Raw genomic sequence first — 9,468 nt, forward strand, 5'->3', positions numbered from 1 at the left:
TCAACTATGCCCCTTGGGTAAGTAATGGAACGGTCCGCCAATTGTAGCGACATGTATGTGGGTTTTGGATCAGGTAGGTCCAGCTTTTTAAAGATTGACAACGGTATCAGATTAATGCTTGCTCCCAAATCACAAAGGCACTTGTCAAAAGTTAGATTGCCAATGGTGCAAGGAATGGTGAAGCTTCCTGGATCTTTCAGTTTTGGTGGTAACTTTTGTTGCAGAACCGCGCTGCATTCTTCCGTGAGAGCAACGGTTTCAAGGTCATCCAGTTTCACCTTCCTTAAAAGAATAGTCTTCATAAATTTCGCATAACTAGGCATTTGTTCCAGAGCCTCAGCGAAAGGTATATTGATGTGAAGTTTCTTGAACACCTCCAGAAACTTCCCGAACTGTCTATCTAGCTTTTGTTGCTGCAATCTCTTAGAAAAAGGTGGTGGAGGATATAGCTGTTGCTCCCCTGTATTAGCCTCAAGCAGAGTGTGTTCAACAGTAGTCTTCCTTGGTTCCGCCGCTTTCTCCCTTTGCTTAGATTCTTCATCTCGAACTTCAGCTTCGACTTCTTTTGCCTTTTCAGCATCAGCTACTTTTCCAGACCTTAAGGTAATAGCCTTGACTTGCTCTTTAGCTTCCTTCCTGCCTGGTACTTCCGTGTCACTGGGAAGAGTGCCAGGTTGACGATTGAGCACTGCATTGGCTAATTGACCGATTTGATTTTCCAAGGTCTTGATAGAAACCGCCTGACTCTTGCACAACAGCTTAAGTTCCTCAAAATCAGCACTAGTAGGTGCAGCTGCACTTCCCTGTTGAGGATATGATTGTCTTGTAGCATACTGCTGTGGTTGCTGGAATCCAGGTGGGTTAAACTGTTTACTCACTCCTTGCTGATATGGTGGCTGAATAGCATTCTGATTATTTCCCCAGCTGAAATTTGGATGATTTCTGTTGTTAGGATGATAGGTCGCTGGCACAGGCTGCTGTTGTCGCTGATAATTATTCACATACTGAACAGATTCGTTGACAAGAGAACACTGATCCGTAGCATGAGAACCTGCACAAAGCTCACAAACCATAGCTATTTGATTAACTCCATACGTAGCCAAAGAATCAACCTTCATTGATAGCGCTTGGAGCTGGGCTGCAATAGCGGTGGCTGCATCAACTTCCAGAATACCTGCTACCTTGCCTGATGTCATCCTCTGAGTTGGGTTTTGATGCTCATTTGCAGCCATCGTCTCAATAAGATTGTACGCCTCAGTATAGCTTTTAGCCCATAAGGCGCCTCCCGCTGCTGCATCGAGCATGGGCCGAGATTGAGCCCCCAAACCATTATAAAAACCAGTGATTACCATCCAATCCGGCATTCCATGATGTGGACATTTTCTCAACATTTCCTTGTAGCGTTCCCAATCCTCGCACATAGATTCTGTAGGTTGCTGCGCAAACTGAGTAAGAGCACTCCTCATAGCAGCAGTCTTTGCCATTGGATAAAACTTCACCAGAAACTTTTGCGCAAGATCTTGCCACGTAGTGATTGACCCAGCTGGTTCAGAATGTAACCAGTCTTTAGCCTTATCCCTCAGTGAGAATGGGAAAAGCCTCAACTTGATAGCCTCATCAGTCACGCCATTATACTTAAAAGTGCTGCAGATCTCGACAAAATTCCTTATGTGCATGTTGGGGTCTTCAGTTGCTGCTCCTCCAAAAGAAACAAAATTATGCACCATCTGAATAGTGCCCGGCTTGATTTCAAAGGTGTTAGCTTGAATAGCCGGATGAAGGATGCTTGACTGAATGTCATCAATTTTAGGCCGAGAAAAATCCATAAGAGCTGGATCAGCTTGAATAATATGATCTCCCATATTTACTGGTTCTTTCTGCTCAGTTCCTGAATCCGAATCCTCAAAATCTAACTTCTCCGGTGTATCAAGAACTTCGTCTTTCTCCTCAGCTGTATCTAAGGTCCTCTTGCGAGCACGAGAACGAGTTTGCATAAACGCACTAAAGTACCTGAAACACAACTGAAAAGAGTAATTAACTACTACGTCCTAATCACTGAGTCCTAATGACCAATGATGGTAAGTACATAAACTAAACAAATACGCCGAGTCCCCGGCAGCGGCGCCAAAAACTTGTTACGGCGAAATCACGCACTAATATTCACGCAAGTATACGCGTTCGCAAGTAATATAGAATACTTTCTAGTTCGTTCCCTCAGAGACTCAGACTAAGTTATTGTCTAATTTAACTCACTCACCAATGTATGATTACTTCTCAATGTTAAGATAATAACACTTAAAATTGAACTATAATTAACTACTTAATTAACCACTTAACTAACACTGCAATTTATCAATAATAAAACACTCATGAGATCACAACTTCATTATTACTTCCTTCTATAGCCATAGTTATTACCTTTAGCATGTGACAGTGATGATATTAATCGAATAACACAAAACTGATAAAAGCCAACTTTCATTGTACTAATACCATTCTACCAAACATCCACAATTAAGATAGAAGTTGAATAGTCATCAATTATGTTGAGTTCCTATATGTCTACAGAAATTGACAACACAACGATTTAAGCACAAGTTACTCCTTTTGATTACATAGGGCAAATAAAACTGTTAGAGTTACCCACTAATCATGCACAACGGACATGAACCTATGCTAGCATGGCAAGTTCTAAACCTCAAGATCCACTGTCGCTTCACAAGAGATTAACACCCTATCTTATATGTTCGCGACGCACATAAGACGAATACGCACAACCAATACTAGATATCATGCAATCATCACACATTAAAGTATTAAATAATTAACTAAAGAATTCCATAATAAATCCATTGCAACCCCATGATCACGATTAGCCCATAATAGAACTTATCGCCATCATGGGTTCATATGAAATCATGATAAACGAACACAAGAAAATAACAACTAAACTAATTATATTAAAACAGAGTACGTCACAAGAGTAAATAAGTCAAAGCAAGAAAACTAGCATCCAACGTTACAACGAAACAAGAATCACAAGAATATATGCTTCCTCTTTGTTGCTGTGTGCTAAATCGGTCTTCTTCCTTATCTCTTTCGCTTCTTGCAAAACACAATCTAAAACATAATCCCCTCTTAATACCCTGTGAAACACGTCTCAAATCTACTTATATAATAGTCTCATAAAACTCAGATTACATAGAAGTTGGAAGCCAAACAGAAGTAGAAGTCTAAAATAATATATTATTTTCCCCGACCCTGCGCGGCCGCTCAGCATTTCTGCGCGGGCGCGCAGGGCTGCTGCGCGGCCGCTCAGCATAGCTGCGCGGGCGCGCAGGACCCTACTGGAAAATTTCCAGGTTTGCTCCGTTTCTTCGCCGTAATCTGCCCGTTCTTTTCCTCTCGCAATGGTGAACACATGCCAAGGCTTATTCTTGATGATTCCTCCTCCGAAATGCAACTAATACCCTGAAATGCATAAACACTAGAAAAACGCATCAAATACACAAAATACTTGATTTCAAGATACCAATTTAAGCCATTTTAAGACGTTCTAAGTGATATAAAATGCCACTTATCAGTACTGCATTTGTTAGTATAACTAATCCATAGTATTTCAGCGTGGAAACCTAATTTCAAAGAGGTAAGTTATTCATTTCCCTTATAATTTAGTCATTGTTACAATAAGATTTTGATGTTAGATTGATCATTGAATATAAATTGATGCAGAAATGGATCTAAAAGCAGTTCATATATGTTTTGTTTGTACAAATATGGAATCCATATGCGGTGAAAATGAGATATACAGAAGTTGCATGAGATTCTGACTTGATCTAGAATATGAAGAAGGAGCGCAGTTCAATTTTGAAGTATATAATCCATATGCGGTGAAAATGAGATATATAGAAGTTACATGGGATTTTGACTTGATCTGGACTGATACCGATCTAAAAAGACTGAGTACCACTTTTTGTTATAATGCTATAACTAATTTTTGCACTGTTCATCACATACTTATTGAAGGCAAACATTTGTAAGGCACTAACATATTTTCTATTATTATATTTTCTAAAAATCGGATGAGATTAAATTTTCACTTATATTTCCTTCTCAAAATTTTTGGAATTGGAATAATACAAATAAGATTTTTATTAAAGATTTATCAGCGTTGTCTTTGACAGCGACTCATGTTCTGCAACTAAAAAAGTATAATAGAGGATATATAATAATTTTGAAAGTGAAATAAAATTAAAATAATATATACTTGATTATTTATCGACTTCTTTTTCAAATGCGCCTCGTATTCTATAACTAAACAATATAATAAATGATATATAATAATTTTGAAATTGAAATAAAATCAAAATAAGATATTTATTGATAGTTCCTTGATTCTGCAACTAAATATTTGTAAAAGAAGATGTAAAATAATTTTTAAATTAAAATAAAATCAAAATAAGATATTCGGCTTCGTTTTTCGATAACGTATCGTATTTTATAATTAAAAGTATAATTGAGGATTTAAAGCAATTTTGAAATTAGATTAAAATTAAAATAAGATATTTATTAAAAATTTCTCGACGTTATTCTCGACGACACCTTACATTTAGAAACTAAAAAGGTATAAAAGAGGACATACAATAATTTTAAAATTAGAATAAAATCAAAATAGAATATTAATTGACTGTTTCGCGGCTTCGTTTTCGATGATAACTCGTATTCTATAACTAACAATTAAAATAAAGGATCTAAATAATTTTAAAAAAAAGAATGAAATCAAAATAAGATATTTATTGACATTTTCTCGGACTTGTTGAAGGTGATGCCTCGTATTCTACAACTTAAAAGGGATAAAAGAGGATATACAATAATTTTGAAATTGGAATAAAATCAAAATAATATATTAAGTGACTATTTCTCAACTTCGTTTTCGACTTCGCCACATATTCTATAACTAAAATGTATAATAGAGTATATATAATTATTTTAAAATCGAAATAAATTAAAATAAGGCATTTACTTGACTGTTTCTCGTCTACATTTTTTATGACGCCTCGTATTCCATAACTAAAAAGTATAAATGAGGATATACAATAATTTTGAAAATTGAATAAAATCAAAATAAGATGTTTATTCACAGTTTCTCGGCATCGTCTTCGACGACGCCTCGTATTCTACAACTAAAAAGGAAGACAACACCTCTTATTCTACAACTAAAAAGATATAATAAAGGTTATACAAGATTAAAATAAAATTAAAATAAGATAATAATTGATTATTTCTCAGCTTCTTTTTCGACTACGCTTTGTATTCTATAACTAATAAATGATATACAATAATTTTGAAATTGAAATAAAATCAAAATAAGATATTTATTGATAGGTTCTCGGTTCTGTAACTAAAATGTGTAAAAAAGGATGTACAATAATTTTAAAATTGAAATAAAATCAAAATAAGTTACTCAGTTTCATGTTTTACTATCGTATTCTATAAGTAAAAAAAAGTATAATTGAGGACAAACAATAGTTTCGAAATTGGATTAAAAAAATTATAGTGTTATAAAAAATTGTAATATTATAAGCAATATTAGTTAAAAAAAAATAATTTCTATCGAAGGTGTTTGGAAACTTGCATTTCATTTCAAATGAGTGATTTCAAATGATAGGATTTGAGTTGTCATTTCAAATTCTCATGTTTATACTAATATTTGAATGTACTGGATTTCAAATGAAATTCAAACCCAAATTCCGAAATTGCTTATTTGATCAAATCCAGAATTTCAAATGAATTCCAGTTTCCCAAACGGGCCAATAAGTTATTCGAGAGTAATATTGTTTGTTAAACAACTTATATACTTACGATCGAGAATATTTTATATAAATCAACCTTATAAATTATATTATAAAATTTAGTATTTATTAGAATATTTAAATTATGATAGATGAATGAGGCCATTTTACTTTATATTAAAGTTTAAGAATTAGTATTAGAATTAGTGTTTTTATTTGTCAAATTATTTTAAAAATGATAATAAAAATATATTTAGAGCGAATAATTTTTATACCATGACGCTAAAGTATGAAGCTGTGTATAATTTACTTTTTTGACTATTTGTACTTGAATTATTTGTTTTTTATTTTCAAATCGAGCTTAACAATTCATTGTAATGAGAGACCGAACAAAAAAATGATATATTGATGGGGTTAAATCTTGATTCAAAATCACGTGTGCATAAAGTATTATATCAAATTAGTTAGAAATATTTATTTATTATTTTCAATATATTTTTAAGAGAAAACTGGTTAGAGAAAATTTTATAAATAATTTATTTACTTAGTGTGAACATCTGTTTATATTCTCAACTACACATATATGCATACTCTATTCTAGGTAGACTAACATTTAAATCATAATTTTCTTACCTAAAATAATAAAAAAGCCATTGAACCCTCGTTTTGTTGTAAAATAAAAAATCATTGAGCCCTCTTTTTGTTATCCACTCAAATGTAACATGCTTAATTTGTTTATTCTATGTCTTATAAAAAATCGTGGAAAACAATTTTTTTACAATTTGAAAATAAATGTACTTGAGATATTATTGAAAACAATTTTTTTACAATTTGAACGTATGCATTTCTCTAGTGTGCTCTATTCTTAAAAATATAAAAGTTCTTTTTTCAATATTCATCTTCTATTTCCATATTATGATATTCAATTCATATATTGATTATTTACTACTTATTTGTACAAATTTATTGAATAGTAATATACCCCTACTTTGTACACGGGAATTTCTACTAATATACAAAACTAATTTAAAAAAAAATATTAGTTCTAAACTTCAATTTTACGGTTTAATAATATTAACTAAATTATATAAATTAATATATCATATTTCTCTATAATGGTACGATGTAAGTAAGTTAGAAATATATAACACTAGTTTAAAAATAAATGACAGGAGAAAAAGAAGACTTACATTTTAATCATTTAATTTTGTAAAATTTAAAAGGTTAACTTGAAAAATTGGAAAATTACTTTAAAATATACTAAATACAGACCTATACAAAATTTTCATTCATATAAAATATTCACTCCTTACCTTTTTAATTGTTAAAAATTGACTTCATCAAACTGACCAAAATTCATTAATATTTTATAATTGAATAAAATAAAAAAAATTATATATTATTAAAAATTATATTTAATCTATTTTAATATTAATTTTTATTTTTTTTAAATAACATAAGAGTTAGTATTTAATTTTTGATAAAAAAAATGAGACAATTTGATCAATAAAAAAATGTGAGAAGGTATTATTAATTTAAATTTTATCTTAGTCCACCCCATATATATGTATGTAAGATGTGAGAAAGGGTCATTGTGAAAATTCTATAATTTAATATATTTTCATGGTAATGTAGACATATTATTTTCAATGTTTAATTTGAATAAATAAATTACTAACTCTACTACAAAATTTTAGTAAAATTTTTTTAATGAAAGTATCTTATTTTTAATAAATGAATGCATTTTTCTGTTTCATTTATATAATACAATCAAAGCATAAAAATTATTCACCATAAAAAATAAAAACACGTAAAAGGTTTACATGGACATAACATGTATCTTATTTTAAAAAATGAATGCATTTTTTTGTATCATTTTAAAAATAAAATTAAGAAATATTGATATTATGCACCATTAAAAATATAAACATATAAGAAATTTATTTGAATATATAACATGTAGCAAAATATTAGTGGGTGAAAAATACAATATGCTAAAAATTTATCATGATGTGATATTTGAGTTGTTTATTCAATTCAAGTTGTTTTTACTATTATATCTTGATTTTAAAATTATTAGTTTGTAGCTAATTAATATGCACTTAGCTACAAACTATTTTAAACAATTTTATACCATGATGGTCATAGAAACTATCATGGTCTCATTTCCTTCTGTGATGGAATCAACATTTTTTCAACCATGAATAGAGATTTCCAACTACTTTTACCTTTATGTAGACATGCAAGTCTGCACCTCCAGACTCATATAATAGTTCTTTACAAAAAATTGCACGTTCTTCCATTAACTTCTTGCGAAATTCTTTCCCAACAATAGTGTCAACAGGTGAATGAATGAAGTATAGGTGAATGAAGTATACAGCTGACTGCTTGTTAGGGCATTAACCTCTAATCCTGCTCATTATCCATGATTGAACATTTGCCACTTACTGCAATTTTTTCATATTTAAACGGAGTCTCTTCTTCCTGTTCAAGGCCGCCGTTATCCCCAAAATCAGTTCTCTCGTTTTCGTCTTGTCGAAAACACATGGAGAAAGAATTTGTAGTATAACCTTCATTAGACAAAATGCTTGGAACTAATATTTTTTGACAAAATGCTTGGAACTGATATTTTTTTTGTAAACGTCAACAAATGAACCAGTTTGCACCTTTCTGCAGCTAAATAATCAAATTTGCACACTTCAATCAAAAGTCAAAACTTATCAAATGCAAGTGAAAGAGACATTTCGTGTAGACATAAATTCTTTTACTTGTAAAAAAAAGTTACACAAAGAGTTACTCAGTTGGCTACTCACCCAGATATGATTTCGTCTCAACTTCTTGTATTCGATCTTCATTTTTGAATTATAGAATATGCTTCATAAAAATCCCAGAAATGGGAGCTAATTTCAGATGTGACATAGGAAACTGTGAACGTTAGGAATTAAACCCACTGACCTCGTGAGTCAATATAGTCTAGGAAGTAAGTAAATTTCCACGTGTATTAATGAGCTTCAAAACTCGTTGTGTAAACAGACAATCAAGACACAAATTATTGACATTTTCAGTCCCACTGATACAGAGATAGCAAGTGTTAGATTTGTGATGCCAAACTGCCTCAATCTTAAATTTATACAACGGTCAAGTATAATTAGCCAATATACAAAAGAGTGGTGTGGCACCCTTTATTTGTACTAAACACTTGTTGTCTAGGGATTGAAGTTACCTTCGTGTCAAATAGAATTCCAGAGATCAATAATAGTAATTGCTGAAGATGCTATACCATTTCATCGAATGTCATCAAATTTATGGATATTGAAGGGTGTTTTGTGTGACATTTTCCATCAAAAGAATCATATAATGGTAATTTGAGTCTGGAAAACTCCAGCCTGAAGAGGATGTTGGATATAATCTAAAACTTATTTAGTGTCTTTGCAGCTGTTGAATTGGTCATAGTATTAGCATGTGTTTAGGAGTATTTTGAATAAATCAGTCATGGAGACTTTATAGGGTGAGGTAGTTAGTCCATGAACTTATTCCTAGTTTCTAGCCATTTTATTTGCTTGTAAATTCTTTAAGCACGTTGTAATCATTATTCAGAGGTTTTAATAAAACACAGGAGTGTTGCAGGACATACAACTAGTTTTAAACTCTGATTCTGGGAACTAATCTCAGTTAA

General features: G+C 31.5%; 1 long non-coding RNA gene and 1 other non-coding gene across 2 annotated transcripts; one reads left to right on the plus strand and one right to left on the minus strand.

The window, feature by feature from the left end:
• Positions 1-1,362: 1,362 nt before the first annotated feature.
• LOC141681792 (small nucleolar RNA R71) lies at positions 1,363-1,469 on the plus strand. The gene has a single exon (XR_012559216.1). It is a non-coding gene; the product is annotated as a small nucleolar RNA R71 (small nucleolar RNA).
• A 6,596-nt stretch (positions 1,470-8,065) lies between these two features.
• LOC141676979 (uncharacterized) lies at positions 8,066-9,139 on the minus strand. The gene is made up of 2 exons (XR_012557271.1): positions 8,606-9,139; positions 8,066-8,468 (listed from the first exon to the last, which is right to left on the minus strand). It is a non-coding gene; the product is annotated as an uncharacterized LOC141676979 (long non-coding RNA).
• Between the last annotated feature and the right edge of the window lie 329 nt (positions 9,140-9,468).

This window comes from Apium graveolens, chromosome 8 (assembly GCF_009905375.1).
Source record: "Apium graveolens cultivar Ventura chromosome 8, ASM990537v1, whole genome shotgun sequence".
NCBI classification, from domain to species: Eukaryota; Viridiplantae; Streptophyta; class Magnoliopsida; order Apiales; family Apiaceae; genus Apium; species Apium graveolens.